The sequence below is a fragment of the Falco biarmicus genome, chromosome 3 (assembly GCF_023638135.1).
Source record: "Falco biarmicus isolate bFalBia1 chromosome 3, bFalBia1.pri, whole genome shotgun sequence".
NCBI lineage: Eukaryota > Metazoa > Chordata > Aves > Falconiformes > Falconidae > Falco > Falco biarmicus.
In genome coordinates this window covers 55,488,046-55,509,252 of record NC_079290.1, presented here as the reverse complement: position 1 = coordinate 55,509,252, position 21,207 = coordinate 55,488,046, and the positions used below count along the sequence as shown (strand labels likewise).

Sequence of the window (21,207 nt, the reverse complement as noted above, 5' to 3'; positions counted from 1 at the left end):
AGAAGTGCTAGCCAGATACTGAACTGAGCTAGTTATCCATGGTATTACCTCATCTCTAGACAAGGCAAGTTGTGACTATTTTCTTCAACAGACGTGCTGTACAGTTTTTTTCCATCTTTTGTTTTATATGTAGATTACAACACTACAATGATCATACTTTCCTTAATCTAAAACTTCTTTGAAAATATTAACAGAATGCTTGAAAGACCACTCTACATGAAATAATATTTCTACACCTTTCCAGGGGCGATGCTTGGAGATTTTTTCCTTTTAAAAGTAAAATTGACTACAGTAACAGTACAGAAAAAAACCAGGATAAACCTCCTGAAAAATATCTTTTTTAAGTTATACTTGCAAAGAGGTAAGTTTCTAAACATCTTCAACCTTTTCTCAAGAAATATACTACACCAACATAAAAGTTAGAGCTGGCCTATGTTACGTAAACAAATCCCAACCCTGCTTTCTTTAAGGTAACAAGATTTTACTAGATTATCAACCTCTTGCTTATCCACAGGAAACAGATGAGGATTCATTCCTTTCCTGCATCTAGAAACTGATGACAACGCCATCTCACTATCAAGGCCAGATGGCAGCCATCTAACTCTGAGAAAACAACCAAACACCATTGCTGGATGCCTGCCCATTGACACAATGCTTTTCAGGATAAGTTGGAAACTGCATGGGTTTTTATCCTCTTGTTTACATCTTGAAGAGGAGGGTTTCACAAATTATATCCACCTTTTGCGTGCACACACACACGCATTTACCTATGCACAAATCTGCACTAGTGGTATATATTCAAATAACAAAACCAAACCCTAGCCGAAATGCCACGTCTTTGAACTGAAAACAAAGGTGGTTGTTTTTTTAAGATAAAAATTGAAAAATAAAAATCCACCCTTCCAGCAAAAGTGCTATCATCTGCTAAAACGCTTCCTAATGTACTGATGCAAAGTTACTTATTGTCATACATACTAAATAATACCAGCCAGGTGAGTTTTTAAGTTGGTACATTAATGACTGCAGTATTCACAGGATGCTTTTAATGTAAATCTGCGTACTGCCCTTTCAGATTGCTGGGTTTGACTCTAAAACTGGAAATGATCAAAACAGTGGAACAACTATTTACAGAAAAAAATGTTATTTTTTCCTGTATTTTGAAATTTTATTTTAAATTAATATTTTCAGCCTGTTCTTTTTAAGTAGAAAAACCTTTTATCCTTTAAAAATCAAATATATTTCTGACATACAACCACTGCCGGGAGATAAACAGGAATTTATGTCAAGCAACTGAGTGAAGAAAAATGGTCTGTGACTGCCTAGGCAACATATTTTGTAACCAAATTTAGTATTAAAATGTATATCCCTATGCAGAAATGATATATTATTTTATAAATGTTTAGAGGAATATATAGTAAGTGTCATAAATAGTGTACCATCACTGACACAGTAGTAAATCACTTCCTTTTTGTGGCCACTGCCTGCCTGTTTTTAACTATTTTACAACTATTCCCCCTGGCTTGCGGATCTCAGCAGGTTGCCAGGCTGGCAGCAGGATCGGGATCAAGTGCTGAGTGTGACCATGGCATAAGGAACGGCAGCCCCTTTCCCCCATCCAATTCTCCTTGTTTGCTTGGGGGTCTCCCCTCAGTTTTTATACAAGGTAAGGAAAGTGGAGAGGGAATAGCGTAACTACAGCACAGACCAGTTCTTACTTTCCAACTGGCAAATATAAATGTTTCTGTGTGTCACTTTGCTGCTGCGTTTTTTTTAATCCAAGCCCGCAATAATTCTGCAGAGTAATTCTCTTTGTGCAAAAAGAAGAGCAAACCACTTACAAGTCTGACTCGCATCCTTTCAACTTAAAATGCGAAAATCTCTCAGTCTCTCAGAGCTGCAGAAGAACCAGCAAGGCAGGGGGAATTCCGCGCAGCGCATAGCAGAGAACAACAGGATTTTCCTGAGTACGAGCTTAACAATGTGGCAAACACGCTTCCCTGGCTTCCCCCCACGGCATGGCGGGGCCGAGGATAGCCGGCATGGACAGGGCACCGTCACTGGCCACCGTGCTCCGGAAGGTGGGCCCCTGGGCTGCGCTCACACAAAGGGTTCCCAAAGCCGGGCCTGTCGGCCATCAGTCACCCGCAGAAGGACTTTTGAAACCTTCCTTCTGTGACAAGGGAAATGTTTCTCTGCAGTGACTTTTGCTGTGCAGATTCCAACCTGAACACAGGCAACACTGTGTGTGACGGACTAACGTGCCTGGCGAGCTTAGGGGCTGCCTAGGAATGGATCTGGGGACAGCAATCAAGAGGGAAACCTGGACTCGGGATTACAGCTAGAGCAGGACATGAGTGATGGCCCCGCCTGTCCTACTGTTTCCCCATCCATCCCTACAAAGGTGTTGCCCCAGAAAATTAACATGCAACCATTAAAAGCATCCCCTTCAAAATGGCAGGGATCTGTGGCTTGCTATCCCACGCTGAGGCTACTCCATGTGTGCAGGCATTGGGCAAGCAGACCTGAGCACTCGAAGCCATGATGGAGAAGCTAAATGGAAGGTCCATGCAGCTAACCAGTAGGCTTGGGATGTGGACTCCACTCCCACTTTCCCAGGGGCACTTAGCACAGAGCCAGCTCTGTGTTGGGTGTGAAGTTTGACTTGCTGTCAGGGGAAAGGACTTCAAACTCCTTTTTGCTGACCACTTTCATAGAAAATACAGTTTGCTGCTACTCTGCATACAGCCATGTGTATATAAATCTGCAGACACCTACCCCCCGAGCTATGTCAACATTACAAATACTGATTTTCAGTGTTACAACAAGCTGTTTTAAGATACTCTGGACCAAATTCAGATGCATACATACAAGTCCCCAGGAGTGGTACACATCTATCTGAGGGCACAATAAGGCTCCTGGTATTCAACAGTGTTTATGGAGTTTGGAAATATATTTTCTGTATCGACTTTTTCTTTTTTTTTCCTTCGGCACTCACTAAGTGCCACTTACTGTAAATGCCTTTTTTGTGTAATGGCAAGTATTCTGAGTTTCAATGTGATGCACTTAACATGTCCATGTAAATTTTTAATTTTTGGAACCAGTCACTTCACACTCACTGCCTCTAAGAAAGCTCTAGCACTCACAACCAAAAAAACTTTGCTCAAAATCATCTACAAGGCCTAAAAGTCTATTTAAAGATGCAAATGTGTGTGAATAGTTAGTGCAGATGTTTTTCTACACCAACTGTACTTGCTGAGTTTCACCATTTCCATAAAGCACATTAAAACAAGTGTGTGAACACTGAGATGAAAGTACCAAGCACTCCTGAGACTTCCAGTGGAAAGTAGAGCTGCCTGACTTTTCTCCAAGCAGACAGGAATGCCCATGATTCAGCAGCCTGAGTAAATAAAAGAGGTCCTTATTTCCTAATTTTGCTGGCTGGCCACACTGCAGCAGTCTCTGTGCTGCTGCCAAAGGGGATGCAAAACTGGAACTACACCCAGCAGCTGAAGGACTGTCTTTGTTAACCAGCCAGGCCTTCCTGACCATCTTCTGGCAAAAAACCTACCGTATCCTGCAAGGAAGACCTCCATCTCAGGCTTGATAGTTCTCTAGTCTGTCTAATAGGATGCAACAACAAATTTTGCCTGGTCTGTGTTGGAGGACAGCTGGAAACTCAGTTAGTAGCAGAGTAACACCTGTTCAGTCATATTTATGGGGGAAAGTGCTCACTAACAGAAAAGTGAAGTAATACCAGAAGGAGTTATCCCATGAAAGGGGAGGGAGGAAGAGGGAAGCATCAGAGCACAAAAGCACCTCTGTGGAGTTAGCAGCCAGCCACTCGTGTGCCAACCCCAGTAGTCGTGAGGTCTTAAAAGTGATCTTATCCCTAGTGCTGCTGACTGAATTAACAGTACCACTTCAGAAAAATGTTATAGTCACCAGGAAGGTTTACGACATATGCACACTTTGGCAGAAATACGCTTCTGGGCACTTGCTTTATCATGCCTTACTTTTCTGTATGATTTAAATATGTTTTTGCTGCCACTAGACAAATGGCCACATTCCTAAAGCAAATGTCAGCAAACCTTTATGTGCCATAATACCTGAGGTTCCTCTGATAGAACAGAGTTAGTGAATTTGAACAAATTAATATTTTCAAGATCCTGTAAGCATCAGTTTTCTGTTTTCCCCATTTTACTGCTCAAGTAACTGGGGCACAGACAAGTGGGAGCTGTTTGCCTCAGGTTACAAATGTAATCTGTGCAAAGGAGGAAACAGAACCCGCATTTCCCAGGTTTGAGCCATCCCTGCAAGAAAAATCCTTTCTCCCCCTGAAACACAGCGCTGGCAAAATGCTTAATCTGCTGGACCTGACCAAAGAGGATGCCCAGCAGTTTAGCTGGACAGACACCCTCCAGCTCTGGGTCCTGTTGATATGTTCTCACTACTTTGCCCCCGCAATGGTAACAGCAGACTGGTCACACAACTATCCCCCAGGACCCCATCTGAAGTAGTAAATAACAAGGTTTCTTTACCAGGTACAAAATTTATAGCAATGGGTTACATAGGATGGGAATAGATACTAAGAATGACAAATCAAGTATACCAGGCAGCACACATAAACATGTCTACTACATGCTGCTACAGGCATATGGATCATGAATGCATATGTGTGCACTAATTGTTGTGTAGTTATTATTTGTTGTCCTACCATCAGCCTAAGACCTGTTCATATACAACTGCATACATGTATATGTGCTTATACACACATACTGAAAGGGATGAACTACACACACACACACAAACAGATTCGCTAATTTACCAGATGGCACGCTACAAGGTAGAATTTGAATTGTAAGAAAAGAAGGACTAAATAGCAGGTAGGTAGGTCAGTTAACTGGATGTATGATAGAGCTCTACAGTTTTAAATCCTTGCATTTTTGTGCAGGTAATTGAGTGGAGTGGTTATTATATATCATATAGTTTACTTGTAATGGCCATTTCAGGTTTTAGTGCTGGACACATTTTATATTATTACCACCACTAATTGTCTGCAGGGCGACCTTGAAAATGAGATAAGGAATCTTAAGGGAATATGCAGGTGTGAATAAATAGTAAACCAAGAGGTTAGATATTGCTGAAATAAAACCATATTGTGCTGTGCACTGAATAGATCTAAATAACTAGAAGATCCAAGTATAGCATTTAAAGCATTGATGAGACTTCAGTGATGGCCCAACATACGTCACTGAAACAAACTATGGTTTTGAAGTTTTTAATAGGATTAGCAGATAGCGCTAGCCTTCAAAGTCACTTTAAATAAAATATACATTATTATATAATACTCCCCGTTTACTTTCAGTAGAAATGTACACAGTTTTGGAAAAGCTGCAACTTTAATATAACCATCACATCTTTTTCACATCAGTGACCCCACATTAAACTCACGCATTTGTCTCATAACTTATTAAATGGCTTGAAAACTAATACTCTGTAATGGGCATTCAAAAGAGAAATATGAACTTTAAAAATTATTTATAATTTACAGATGTTTTTAAAAATGTATCAATATTTCAAAACCACTTTGGGAGCACCAATTAAATGCATTAACAGTTAGATTACTGGGGGAGAAACATACAGGGGTTCCTGACCAACAGAACTGAGACAGCTAGTACAGAGGTTTCCCCATTTTAAATTCCATAACCAGAAGAAAGGCAACTCCTAGAAACAACAGATAAGTCACTTTAATACCTCACAGGAAAACCTGGTTGCTTTTATAAAATGTCTTTAATGCCTACATAAGGAGTTAACATTCCTGTATTGCTCTCCTAAGGTAACCTAAGCCTCCAGTTCCATTATGTCTTCTTCAGAAGACATATTACTATTACATATGTAGAGAGGAGCATAAATGTTTTCCTTGATTGTTGCTTAAAGTTCATTTGAACAGACGGAGCCCAATGAATTCCATCTTCCAAAGCCAAATTAAAGAAAATGTAAGCAGTTCACATTCTGCTCCACCTTTCAAATCATACACAAACCCCAATTTGCAACCAGAAGAAAACAGAGCTTCCCTCTGCTTGTTTGAGGAAGCCAGTATTTTGTGCCTCTCTAGGCAAAGAGAAAGCATAAGTAATTTTCCACAGTCCTGTACATATAACTAATGACAGTCACCATCCTCAAAGCTTATTATACTGTTTTACATAATTGGGAATCACATGTCACACAATTAATTTACAGGGGTTGTTTAGTTGTGACTATACAAGCACTAAGCGATTCAAATTAGCTCATTTGTCCACCGCTTAAATGTGACAAACACATTTACACTGTATTTCTTCTGCTGTTAAGTTGCTGTTTCTTTTAGCAGTTGTTTTTGTTTGTTTGTACAGTATGAGTCAGAGACCACCAGGCTTGTTCCATCTGAAGCTAGGGTCAGAAAAAATCACCCTGAGAATAATTACATTTAGAATCCAAATAATGGGAAAGCAAAAACCCCATTGAAATGCTGCAGCAAACTTGCACATAATAATGATCTCCTAAGAATCTGTGTATTAACAACCTCATGTACTAAAAGTAGTGATTCAGTCAATCAGGTCTTTGCTAGAAAATAATTATTATAATTTGTTGTGCTGATAACAGCATTTGTACTGCTTATTAAGAACAGCAAACGACATGGGGATAACAGTACAGGTTCCTCACTGGTCTCCAATACTTTCTGCTGTATTCTGCTTTCACTGGGTTGAGCTGTCCCCAGGCAACACCATGAATAGGACCAGAAATCCTCTCCCTCCAACCCTTCCTCATGCCACAGCTCCTTTTGAAAGCTGCTGAAGTGTACAGAAGCCTCAGAGACAGCAGCCCCTATAACACAGTCTCAGTCATCAACGTAACTTTGCAGTGGCATGCAGGCATTAAAATGAGTTGGCTGCTTCTTTCTTTCGCAGGTCACAGTATAAGGAGTGTCTCTGAAGTCAGAGAAGCTTCATTCTTTCTCTTTCCTTCCCAAAATCAAATGGTCCAGAGACTCAGACCCTGAGAGCTTCACAGCGGCATTCCAAGTCCCCATTCCCACACAGCCCCAAGACCTTGTGGGGAGAAGGGCAGGATGTCAAAACCTCCCTAGCTGGAGGTTCAGACAAAAGACGGTGCCCCTGGGCAGGATTTGCAGGCAGAAACCCCTGAGATGTCAAGCACCACCCTGGGTCCTTATTTGAGTATTGCCCTTCTTTCAGTTAATCTAGAGTTTAATCATGAAGGTCTGCAGGGATTGCCGGCAGGTGTACCTCACAGTGGGCCATCTTTCCCCTTCTTTTATCATGTACGCCTGCCCCTCCCACCTGTGCCTACATTTCAATCACCCCAATTCATTGCTTCATTGCTTCTAGATCAGAACAGCAACAGCAAGACACACTTTGGAGGGGGCTAAACTAGGACAAAGAAAAGAAGGCAGGCAATGTGTGGAGAACCAAAAGAAAGTAATATAGGGTGGGGAGAAAGAAGGGAGTAAATTATTGCCTCTGAAAGAAACCCAGGCAAAGATACCAAAAAATATTTTATAGGAAATGGAAAGTAAAAGGAAACAAAGATCAAGTGAAAGCAATGCAGGCAGTTAACACTTTCAAAAACACATCCATGTTATTTTACAGTGTGCTAGAATTAAATACAGTAAATAAACACAGAACTGCTTATTTCTTAAAATGATAGAGATGCGGTGGCAGCCTTATTTACACAGGTGAAAACTCCTGGACCTAGATCTGCAAAGGGACTCGGGTGTCTCCAGGAGCCAAAGAAGCAAAGAAAGCAGAATTCATGGGGCTCTGGGGGGGGACACACCAGGAAAAGGTCTGCAACCTCACAGCTTGGGCACTCAGCTGGGAGAGGGGAGAACTGAGTACTGGACTCTTCATACATTAAAGAGGCACTGGATAAAACCAAAAATAAACCTAAGCAGAAGTTTCACACTGCAAGAACCCCTGGACTAAATGTGTGTCCTTCTCAGCAGGTTAAGAGTTCCTTCTCAAATGTGCTCCTACCAGCCCTATGAAAAGGTTACTTTTTGCTTCAGTGAGCCCAGCTTCCATGAGAAGAGACCTCTGCACAACCAAAGACCCTCTGCTTGGAGGCAGGAAACATGGCTTTGAATCCTCTCGGGATGCTGAGGGAACGGAACCAAGGCCTCATGCCATTTAATACTCTACCTACCTGGCCCCTACATAGGGCAGACAGGAACACAGCCCTTTCTGCTGAAAGTGCCCACCGTGTTCTGGCCTTAGTACAATGCCGTCTGTGCAGCAGGCTGATCAGAGGCAATGGGTACCCAGATGCTCACACTAGGGAGGTTTGCACAGACTGCCAAGGTACCTAAGAAACCTTTCATGGAAAAAGAGGTGCCTACAAAACTGGGGTGAACCCAGAGAGGTTGGTTTTGGATAATTCTATTTAGCTTCTTATAGTCCATCTACATCCCCTTTTAGGGTCCCTTTTTTTTCAGATCTGGCTGCTAGTGCAGATGTGCTGCACAGCTGTTAAAAGTGATGTCCCCGAGCAAAGGTAACCTTGGTTTTTAAACTAAGTCAGTGCTCAGAATGGCAAACAAATGCTTACACCCACGCAGCACAGTCACACTGGGGGCAGCGTGTCTCAGGAACCTCTTCACTGCAGTCAGAATGCCATGCAAGACAATACAGCCCTTTCTCCCTGACCCTCATTTTCCCTCGGTTACTTGAACGGGAACACATGTGGATGTCTACGGCATGGGATAGGCACAGGTTGGTAGGTGTGTGTGGCTTCCACTAATTTACAGGTAGTCTAGCCTGTAAGGGGAACTTAATGAATTTCCCAGTTCAGAATGGTCAGAAGACCAAATCCTACTACAAAGCTGTCATACCTGAACGGGCACACCTACTGTCTTCCAATCTTGCACAACATCAGTCCCTCCATGTGGAATTTTACAAGGTAAGAGTTGCATGTAAAATATACATGCTTCGTTCAATCCTTTCATGTTAATATAGGTTTATTTGGATGATTTAATTATGAAAAAGAAGGGGAAATTCTTTGCAAAAGGCAGCATTTTCCTTCTCTTCTGTATAATTTCCATTCACCAAATCCTGCTGAAACTCATGATTAACTGCCTGAAATAGAGGCCTCTCCAGAAATAAAGAGATCTCCACTTTGTTAAAGCCTATATCTAAAACAACCCTTTGTAGCTTCCTCAGTGTAGAATGGAAGCCCGGTGTGAAATACAGTAAATTAAGCCTTCTGCTGTCAGAGTTGGAAATAAGAGTAGAGCAGAATAGCGGCTGGATTTGAAATGATTTTTTTTTTTTTTATTGGCTTCATTTACATCCTGTCTAAGGTCTTCTGAGCAGCTCAAGGTGTCTTATCTCTGGCTACCAGGGGGTATTTTGCAGTCAAAGCAGTTAACGTACTTTCTCTCTCTCTTTTTTAAGGCCATCTTATCTTATCAGACAGATCTCTTCAGGCTGAGGAGAACCCATACTTATCAGTAGCTGTACACTGTATTGACAGCTCAGTGCTGCTAGGGACAAGTGAAAGCTTAGGGTAGAGAAAGATCAGTTAACCTGTTCCACTCTCAGTTTAGACTAATCTTTGGTTTGTCTAACTTCAGGAAACATTGTACATCTTTTCTCTGTTTACTCGGACCACAGAGGTGCACAATCACATCATCAGTTGCTAAATCTGGTGCACAGGTACAGCCACTGTAACAGTCCCCAAGGCAGCCTGCCTGTTGACTTCTAACTGTGAGCAGTGCTCTGCTGACCTCCAGCAACTCCTTTGCCAGGTGACCTCAGGGCTGGCGGACTGTTCTGGGAGCATCTGAGAGTTGCTGGGATCGTCCAGCAATGCAAAAACAGAGGGCTGCACAGACTCACAATTTGTAAATCAGCCTTCCCCCAGAACACGGGGAAGTGCACACAGTGAGGGCCAGAAAAGGAAATCGCACACATGGTCTAAATAGAAGCAATGAGACTGAAAGTGAGCCTGAAAAGCATCCTGCAAGCCTGTTCTTGAATCAGAAAATAAGGTGAAAAAGCAGTTTATCTAGACCTGTCCTCCATATCCTACCAGGGTGAACTTTACAGCACAACACGATTAGTAACTATGAACAGTCAGCCCTGTTAACTGGTATCTCCAGGAAATGCACGAGTTGGCTTTCACGTTTACCAAGAAAAAAGTCATACAAATGACAAGATTTCTTTGCCTGATGTCATGAGCAGTGAACCAGGTCTAAAAAGTTTTAGATGCTACTACTGAAAAATCATTCACCATAATTTCAGGTGAAAAAAGATATAATTGAACATTAAGCCTTGCGCTGGTCCTGCTTTCTACTTTTTTATGCTTATTTTTTCTCTCCCTTTCGTGTCCAAACACTTCATGAGCACTTTTGTATTAGTGATAACCCTAGACTTTCCCTGCAGAGAAGGTTCGCTATTAATTGTCCATTATCTTGGTGTGTCAGCACAAAGCAGAGGGGAAGAAATTCTCATCCAAATGGTTTCACCTCCCTCTCTTGAGAGTGATGCCCTTGTTAGGGCATTAAAGACATGAAAACCTGCCACTTATCAGAATTGTGTTTGAATCGAACTACTGTCCTTGAAAACAGTAGACACCAGATATCATCAAAATAAGCCACACTGGCAGATCCTGTTCCACTGTGACTTAGGCAACCTTTATACAGCTTATATACACACACTTGTGATTGCATATGATGAGTAACATTATTGTCGTGGCTTAAAGTAAGAAAGGCATGTTCCTTTTGATTTTATAAAACAGTAAACACGTTAAAGATTGCAATTGCCAGAATGAAGAAAAGTTAGCGAGCACCTATGTTAAGTCTCTAGATAGCAGATTAAAATATGGGATAGTAGTATACGTAGATTTTTTGAGAAGAGTTGGTAGTAGAAGGAAGAAGATACATATGACATTTTTTATGAAACAGTTTGGAAGATTTCAACAGTTTAAATAAGCCTGAGGACACACTTGAATGTAAACTGAACCAAATCATAAAATTTTTTAATTACTTCACCAATTCTTAACAAAACATAATTCAAGCCTATTAAAATGCTGAATTTGCTTGCTAGAATGAAACAATATTTCAAAGAGGTCTTTAGTAATTCTATTAACCTCTTCAGAAGGAAATAAAAAAAAAAAAAAAAAGGAACTTTAGTTACATCCAGAGCTGCAGACCTCTATCTGTCTTTTTTGGACAATCAATGAATGTCCTTGCTTTTCACAATTTGAAGTCAAAAAGAGGAGGGGGAAAAAAAAAGAAAAAAAAGTTACGCTTTGTTTTTAACAAGTAAACAAGTGTACAAATTAATTCAGAGAGCTGTAATTTTGAAAATTCTCTATGTTTAATGTGCACTGCAGTTAAACTACTTTTTCTGTACAAATTAATTTACTGCATCAGTGATCGATGTTTATGTTTAGGCAATTTTATTTCTCAGTATGGTAAAATTAGACCTAATAGTTGCAACCTGTTATGTCCAATCTGTCACTGAAATTCAAATTGCCTTTTTCCTATTATTCAAGGAGCAATTTGGAGGAATTAAAGCCATCTAAAACCAGAAGACAAACAATTCTCTGTAAGGACTCAATAGCCTGTGTCATCAACCTGCTCTAGAAAGCAGTGGTCCTTCCTCAGCAGAACCCCCGCTACCTTGTCCTCAGGTTCTGTACATTTCCAGCCTGGAAAGCCACAAAAGGCACAAGTGTCTGAAGACAGTAGAGTGTTGTGGTGCTTCTTGAAGGGAATGTAAAGAGAACATACATTTTGAGGGAGCAGAAATACCATTAACAGCTAACAGAAAGACCCTTCTCTGTATTATGTAATTGTTGATGTTCACACATTTTCAATCAGCCATCCATGTATCTACAAAAAATAGTTTGTTCTTCATCTGGGACAAGTTAGTTATTGTCATCTTGTTCTTGTCAGTGAAGCACTCAGCTTCCACCGCCAATTATTATTACATTCATTATTGACATATACTCGTTGAACTTTGTTTACTACCCTTTGCCTTATTTTCCCTTGCTTCAGTGGGATGGCTGTGCTATACACACCAGGTTGTATCACCTGAGGCTTTTTGTGGCCTCAAAGGCTCCTAGAGCATCTTCCAATGTATCTTACATGTTTTGATCACATTTAAATTCCTGGATGGATGTTGTATACTGTACTCATTTACATGTTTTACTCTTAAAAGTCTAACAACAAGCCTCCTCACAATTAAGAAACAAATGCTCGCTCTCCCCTCTCACACCCCTACTTTTATCTTTAGCTTTATTCTTCTGTCCGTGTTTGTGTGTGGCAAGCAGAGATTCATTCTTCTCACAGAGAACAAATACTCTGCTTTCCAAATACAAGCCTGCATCTGAGTTTTTGGCCTTTTTGGAGATGGATGAAATGGAAACAGTGAGATGAGAGATAATGTTGGTGTTGAGGAGATTTCGCATCTTTTCCACTCATTTTGTTTTACACTCTATCTTTTATCACTTTTAAAATTCAAAGTAGTCTTATTTCTTTGCAAGATTGCTCAGTTCATCAAGCTGATTAATAATTTTGCTACTAGTCTGATTAATGTGCATTAGTCAAGTGATTGATAATTTTACTGTTTTGCAGGCCCAAGCTGTCCTAAACATCTTGTGTTTTGATAGTATTTTACAACTGGAACTTCCTTAGATGGATGATATGTAACTTCCTGTATTCCAAATGCTCAGCAAAGTGGCATGACCTTACCCTTGGGTTCATTCCTCTGCTTTAGTGCCCATAAACCATTTTCAGATGACAATATTTGAACTAAGACCCTTGCTTTTTGTACAGCACTTGGCTGCTACTTCCTCTTCCTCCTAGCTGTTTGTTTCATTCCTCTGGTTGATGTTATCAGGGTTATCTCAATGTGAGGTAAAGCACATCTTTTTGCAGATTCCTATGTAGTTTCTAGAACAATGACCTGAACTTCTATTGATCCACTGGCAGCCAGCACAACACAAATAACAACATCATCTACTCAAGTTTGGGAACGCATATAACAGTTAAATCATTTGATGTGGGATGGAAAATACACTTTATTTCTAGTATTTGAAGCACAGACCATTGTATTCCGTGATTACCTTTACACGCTTCCTCCTGAAGTGGCCAATGAACCAAATCACTATTTATCATCTATTGTACAAGATTTCCTGACTCTGCTTGTGTTTAGACTTCTGTTTTGCTGATACTGGACTTCACAGTATCGTCAGTCTCCAGAGTAGCATATAAAAGCATGATCTATTTCTAAGACTGAATAGCAGGCTCTGTTAGGTAATGCATTGGCCAGTAGGCTGCACTTTCTTGGTAATTACAGTGGAAGTTTTCTCTTAAAGAAAACATGGCATTGCAAACGGCATGGAATCAGCTTTCTTTCTAATTGGAGCTTTCTTTCTAATTCTCTCAGTACTAAGTTTCCCCATAAACACACTCTTTATATTTGGATACTGGATTTAACCCTCTTATACAAAATAAGACTTGACACAATTATATATTTATTTGATCTTTTCTAAAGTACCAATTGCAAGCCAAACAGCATAAAGAGCCAAATGCAAAACAGTAAAAGTAGAAAGCAAAATCTAATAGCATGTTACAATATGCTATACACACAGAATTCAAAAGGGACCTGCCAGCCCCAAAAGATTCAATTCCTGACTAGTTAAGAGGGAAGAGAAAAACAAAAGGGTAGCAGATGCAAAAACAAAGGTAGGGAGCCCATAAAACAGTCATGGATAGGCCAACTGAAATAAACAGGGCTTGCAGCTTGCCTTAAAGGCAGCCAGCAAGGGGCTCTGGCAGGGAGTTCCACAACCGAGGACAAGAAAGACTTGCCTTCGGCCCATGCCTGACTCAGCCCAGGGAGAGAAAGCTATGTCCAACTGCGAGCAACTGCCAAACAGGGACATGGAGTGTGCAAAGCTGCTGCCCAAGAACTGGGGGATTAAAATTTGAACAGCTACATTGATGGGGCTGTATTTTTTAATATATCAGCTTTCTACCCCAAAGAGGCTCCGGATCAATTTCAAGGGAAACAATTAGGAGCACATTACAGTAGTCTAGCCCAGATGACTGCAGTATGGTCTTTGTCCAAGATAAATAAGCAAACTGTTCAAATAAGCTGGAAATTCATCATGAGGATGTAGAACTAGGGCCCTTCTTGCTGGGGAAGGAACATTACAATGTTGGTCAATAATACTCCCAACATGTACTCTGTGCTAGCCTGCAAATGTGTCTCTCCACATCCCAGAACACTTCCTGTTTCTTTATTTCATGCCCATTAAGGCAGCAGCCTCAAGGCATATTGTCTAAAGGATTCCCCCCATTTTCCGCAGTCTTGTAGGCATTGTGCTACAACCAGTTTCAGTCCTCTAAAACATGTCTACTGGAGACATGTTACATGCCTGCAAATATACTGCAGACCTCCTGCAAGCAAGCACAGTTCACAGCAGACCAAATAAAAATATCATATATCGTAATGTCTCCAGCCAGCTAATGGAATGGCAACCTCTTAACTCCCCTGATATCTCACATCCCAGAGAAAGATGGAGAAAAAGAAGAGATATAATGGAAGACTGCCTTGTGGAAGAAAGCAAATACTCATCTTGGAATAAGTACTACCCATTTAGTCCAATTATTTAATTGCTCTAGGCCAGATGCCAGTTTTGGGTCACCTCCTTGGGCCAGGCTCCACAGTCATGGGATAGGAGCTCTCACCTCAAACATGGACACAGTGGCAGCTTGAGGAGCAAAGAGCTGGGGCGTGAAGGGTGCACTAGGAGCATCCCGACCATCAGGAGGAGCCAGTAACAGCTGTTCCTGCAGAGCTACAGTCTCAACACAGGGTCACTTCAAAAAATTGGTAATCCAGGCAGAATCATGCTGTGAACTGGATCTGGCTTGCAGGACATTTTTTGGACCACTCTGTATCAACTCCAAAGCAACAGCTCTTCTCTGGCTTTTACCATGGCAGAAAATAGCCTGTTTTGTGGCTTTTTATCTCCTGGGCATAAACCCAATCAAAACAATCTGAAATGCAATCAAGACAATTAGGTTTTTTATTCTTTCTGATCCTAACATGGCTGCAAAGGAGACTGATAACCTTCTGGTCTGATCTTCATCTTCCCGACAAAAAAGGAATGTGAACGACATCAGAGCAGACAATTGCTGACTTTGTACCAAAGTGCACGCAGCCTGTACTAACCAGGCAGCCTGTAACAGGAAACATTTCCAGGAATTTTACATGTGCTTTTATTATGGCAGGATCTGTTTTCTCGGTTTTATTCAGTCATGAGCTGGGATTTCAGAACGCAGTAGTACAGTACTGTGTCTGCTACTTGGAGAGTGGGATGGCTGAAGAAAGGCTATATTTTCCCTGAATTTTCTACATAAATACTTGGCATTTGTTCCTTGGCTCTAATGTCTGCTACTTTAGCCCAGGCTTACCATCCCCACATTGGACCACTTTATTTCCACAGAAAACTTCCAGATCTCTTGCTGCTGTTTGATACAAAATTACTGCCTCCCTCTGAAATATTTTCATTTGTCAACATTCTTTACTAACTAAAACCCGTGTTTCACTGAAGAGGTGGTTTGTATCACCTCAGATTGTCTTATGTGAGGTAAAAAGAATCTGTGAGCCTGACTTAGCTTTATCAAGACCACCTACTCATATTCCATGAAGAATTTAATCCTAAGCAATCATTTTCATAAGCTCAACTGTGTTCCTCCCTTTCCCCATGTATTTAATAGCAAAAAAGCTAATATTCTGTGTGTGGCAGTCATGATGAACTGGTGATGTACAGAATACACTGAGGAAACTTCCAGCAAGTCATATGCATCAATGAAATATTAGCAGACACATCCAACAGATACAGAGGACTAGCAGAAAAAGAATTGGCCAACCTTTTGAACACTAGGCTGTTTCATTTGACTTTTGTTACTAAAATACTGTAATATACTAAAATCTGCAGTCTCAGAATAAAATTCTGGCCTCGCTGAAGCCAGTGGAATTTTGCTATTAACTTTAATGGGACCAGTATTTTAGCTTTGGTCTGGATTTGGTTAGATGTAGGGTTTAAGAAAAATCAAACTTATTGCCTGGGAGTCCAGTGGTAATATTCAAAATGAATGAGCTATATTACTTGGGTTCATGAGGAAAATACAAAATGAAAATTATGGTAACTTTTCAAGGTTTATTAACTCAAGTCCCATAGCCTCGAGGGGCTATCTCCATCTGCCCTATTTATATGCTACCATGACAGTTCCTGCTCTTCAATAAGTTATGTTGAAAAAGTCTTTGTATCGTAGGATTTTTTTTTAACTTCCCACAGATAAGTATTCTCAGCAAAAGCATGCTGTAATTTTATTTTATACTAATTAACTATGGAACTTTTTTTTTAACCAAGTGTAAATACCTAACCATGCATTCTAAAGTGACTATTTGGAAAGCTAACATTTAGATGAAAAATAATGTGTATGTGTATTTTACGTATATGAAAATAAATAAAGGCACATCCAAAAAGAAAGATTTCCCTTCTTCCACAAATTTCCTCAAAGACCCTGAGATGTAAATTACGTCTTTAACTAATTCCAGATAAAAAATAAACAAACCCATATTTCTCAAGTCACTCTTCCAGAAAAGCCTGCAAGATTAACTGAGCCAGAGCTTGCAGATGCGTTCCAAAAGTGAGAACTCCTCCCGGGGACTGCACTGCTCCCAGCTCTGTCCCTGTTAGCCGGCTGGCTGGCTCCAGGCATTTCGCAGGGTACAATTGCAGCACTACCGCACTGAAGGAGGTGGTCTCTCAGCTGGCCCAGCAGTATGACAAAGGAAATACAGATGTGTAAAACAACATTTTTGATGACACTACTGGCCACACTGTACCTCTCATACGGTTCACCTGAAATGAGCTCCACAGTGGTTCACTATATAGTCGGATGTCAACTCTCAGTACCTTCAGGTGTAGTTAAAGCAGCTTCTTAGACTGCAGTTGATGGCCCTGTCGCAGGCCCAAGAAGTACTTGCAGATGGTCTGTAAAGAGCCACTCGATCTTATGGCATGGCTCCCCACTTCCAGATGTAACTGCCTTGAAGGCTAACCAACATGCATTGTTTTGCTAATCCTGTGTTTCCTTATTGAGAGCTGCCACAAATATTTATGGAGTCATGAAAGGGAGATAAATGGTTTGCAAAATGATCAGAATGATTCCTGTGTACTCTCCACGTTATGAACCTATTGAAGTCCTGCTTTATAGCCGACTCTGGAAAACCTTCAGATATGTCTCTGTAGTTCCTCTCATCTTTTCACCATTGCCCTACACTTTCATTAAACTTGCACTGCCAAGAGGATCAAATGGCTTTGGTCAAGTTTTCAACACTAAATATTGAAAATTTCCTGTATCCCCAATCATTTTGGCAAGAATGAATTTGCCCTTTTTCTACTGAAAGTGCTGATCCACTATTTGAGTCATAATATCAACATTGTTTTTGGAGTAACACATTCAATTGTTCAGAATTTGCCCTTTTATGGATTATTAACAATGCATGTGACTTCCTGAAATTAATCCACTAATGCTTTGTTTGCTGGTCCTCCCAATCAACTTCTAACTGGGAACCAATTTGTCTGAAACTCTGCTGACAACAGTTCTATTTTCTCCACCAAATATGTACTTGCATAGTTAAGTGCTCTGTTTAAAAAAAAACAAACACCCCTACACCATCCCCCTGCAACCCTTACTGGCTTTCAGTAAGGCTCTCAGTCATCACACTCACTTGATGTGTTATGCAGCAGTTTCTTTTTTAGGGTTTTACACAGTTTTTGCCCAATTTACTTGGTGGATGTTTTAAGCTTTCTTAAATATAAGATGCAAGATTATTCCTACAAAAGATGTATCTCTGACAGGCATTCTACTTCTCTACTGAAGATTTTGCTCTCGCATTTTGGAGAGATGTGGACTAATTCTTGATGTTACCCAACATCAGTCTTCTGTCAGTATAAATTCATCGGCTTCAAATGTGTTATTTTAGTCAAGACATCAGTGTGAAGATTAGACACACAAAGACAGCTTTTCATTTTATAGAGCTGTCTGAAAAGCTCCCAGTCTTAAAGATGTGTGGTTCTTGTAAAAACGGCTGCTGACCCCTTCAGACTGAAACATTTTATCAGTATGTATATTTTTAACCACCATAATAATAATAATAATCAACATCAGTGTCAAGGAGGAGTAGACAACTTTACATAGGTTTGGCTCTTCTCTCCCAATTTCCATTTACAACTGCCAAACTGCCCTCTCTGTTTCTTATGTAAAATTGCAGATGTCTTCTTATTAATCAAGAGCCTAATACACTCCAGATGAATAAACAACTGCAGCACTGCAGCACGTACCTCACTTCTTAAACCCAGGATTTATTGGAGCGGCCTGTTCCAAGATCTCTTAACTTAAAAAAGATGGTTTATTGTTCCTTGCTTCTACAGCAGGGGCCTAATAAATGCGTTGAAACTATGTCTTTGTCCCTTTGCAACACAGTATTCAAAGAGATTTCCAACCCTACAGTGTAACATTATCCAAATCCTTTGAAACCCTAAGTAGTTGCTCAAACTCAATCATCCAAAAACAGAAAACTTCATAGGGAATCGAGAGCAAGGCAATACATTAGTAATGACTGGGCTACAGTGGTGGGCATCTCTGAGTCACCTGCAAAATGCTACAGCACATTCAGTGATGTTCACTACAGTCCAAAGTGCCATCTTAGGGCACAGGGACTGAACCCCTTTTTTCAAATGCATAGTAGTTAGGACGAGAATATATAGCACTCGGTATTTTCCTCTGATTAAAGAAACAGTTGAAGGGAATTCACGTAGCTGTGTATCAATTCACCAATACTATATGTTTCCAATATTTCACTGCAGATTTAGCCTGTAACTCAGCTAATCAAAATTGGTTTAAATATTTCTATTTAAAATGAAAATCTTCCATAGCCTCAACTGTTCTGTGTACTTTAATTTACATTCCCTAAATTGGAGAAAAACAGATCCTTTCTTTGTAATCATGTAGAAACAGGAAAAGGAAATAATGATTAGGGTTTTGAAGCATATATTAACTCATGGATTGCTAATTTTATAATTATTGTTTCAAAATACTGGCACCCTCCTTAGAACTTCCAGATTGCTAATGTGCTTTCTAATATTGGACTGCTAAGGGTTGTTCTATTAATAAGATGTATGTATATAGAAAGCTAGAAAAAAAATAAAGGTTATAATATTAGCATACCTTACTCATTTTTAATTAAAGAATTAAAGAGCCCAGTCTTTGGGGGGTTTGGGAAAATAGTGTAGCCAAATGAGACCAATTAACTTCATTAGCTTCTGCAAATACCTACTTTTCCGGCACATTTCTATTTTTCCATCTGCTTCACAACTACACATGTCTACAAATTAACATTTTATTTATGATTTAAGGTTGCAATTTATAAAAATTATGTATTCATTGCATACAGTTTCCTGTATGTATTGAAAAATCACTAAATTATATATCTTCTGTTCTTCACTCTATTTTTTCTTCTGAATGGAAAAAACATACAGTCTGCAACTGCAAAAAAACCAACTCAAATCAGGGTTGAATGTCTGAAGTGGGAGCATTCATACTACAATACGAACTGCACAAAAATCTATTTAAAAATGACAGCTGCAAAAACTTAGAATAAAGAATATGCTAAAATTGTCATTAAAATGCCCTATTGCTACTACGGAGTTGCACAAACATTTTCTTGAGCCATTTGTTATAGGTTAGCAGTCTGACAAGTCTTATCAGACATAGCATCAATTTCACTCATCTTGTTCTCCTATCATTCAGCATCATGTACAGCATGAACCACCAAATATTCAGCACCTTTCACTTAGGAAGTTTTCCAGTGGTTAGGAATGTTAATATGAAGAGTAAACTGATTATTACAGTCATTTAGCAGTTAAGAAAATACATTTGCAACTTTGATATCAACTAAAACCACTAATTTACCTCAGCATCATCATTACCTACTTTATGATTAGACAGCAGTTTTGAGTGTGCATGGTTTTAATGAATAAGGAAACTTTCTCTAATGAGTCATACTACTAAAACATTTTTAGAAAAAATAGATATTTTTGTAAGTTCAAGGAAGGGACTGATTAGGATTATTTTACATGTCCAGAGAGGAACAGACACACTCTTCTGATTTTCCTTCTCATATAAGGAAGTCAGTAAACACAGTTCAGAAAGGCACCTCACCATACAAAGAACCCCTAAAAGAGAAGGAAATATTAAAGGGGCATTTAAAATTTAAACTACAAATTCCTGATTTAACTCAAGAACTGTGTCATCTAGTTTACTTGGTTTGGCTACAAAATCATTTTATATGCAGTTACTAAACCGCAGTCCTCTAGGTGAGGTGCAGCCAAGGAAATCAAAACGTGCAGAATACTCCCATTGATTTTTTTCTCCTATAAGATAAAAATAGTCTGCTTGATATCTGTTGTCTTCTTTTTTAAAAAATATTTTGAGAAAATTTACCTAATTTTTAGCCATTTTAATGACATGTAAAGCTTAAGGGTGTACCTGACTCTCAATGCTGCCCAGTTTCCACCATTTGTTTCCCCAAGAGATAGCAACGATATGAGTGAAACAGAAGAGGCCTTAGCTTATTTCCTGACTCAGCCACTGATCTTTTGCACATCTCTGCACAACATGGACCATAACACTTCCTCTCTTTGCTGAAAGACTGGGAGAAGTGAATAAAATGTGCCTGTGAAACAATTCCACAGAAGGTCACCAAAATAGCTTGATTGGTAGGGTGAAATGTAATGCCACTGGCAATATCCACAGAACAGCTCCATGCCAAGTCTCAGCAGGATGACTGGGCACCCACTCTAGTCAATGGAGACAGATGGAGGCTCTTCACTGGGCCCTATAGCTCTTTAAGGATGGGCCAAACTCTTTTCTGGAAGTGTCTGGTTCCAAAGCTGGGAGAGCTTAATCCCACCTGAAATGACATCCCCTGGATTTTTATCTCCTATCCTTCACCCTCTCCAGAACACCTACTTCTTCAGTTAAAGACTGCCAAAAGCAGGCAGTAGGACCCTGGTCACTCTAACTCTCTAACTGAAGCACAGGGAGCCAGCCACCCAGCT

General features: G+C 40.1%; 1 protein-coding gene across 9 annotated transcripts in view; it reads right to left on the bottom strand.

Moving 5' to 3' along the window:
• ZNF521 (zinc finger protein 521) overlaps nucleotides 1–21,207 on the bottom strand; it is a 232,409-nt gene that overhangs the window by 139,809 nt on the left and 71,393 nt on the right. The gene's annotated exons all lie outside the window — the stretch shown is intronic.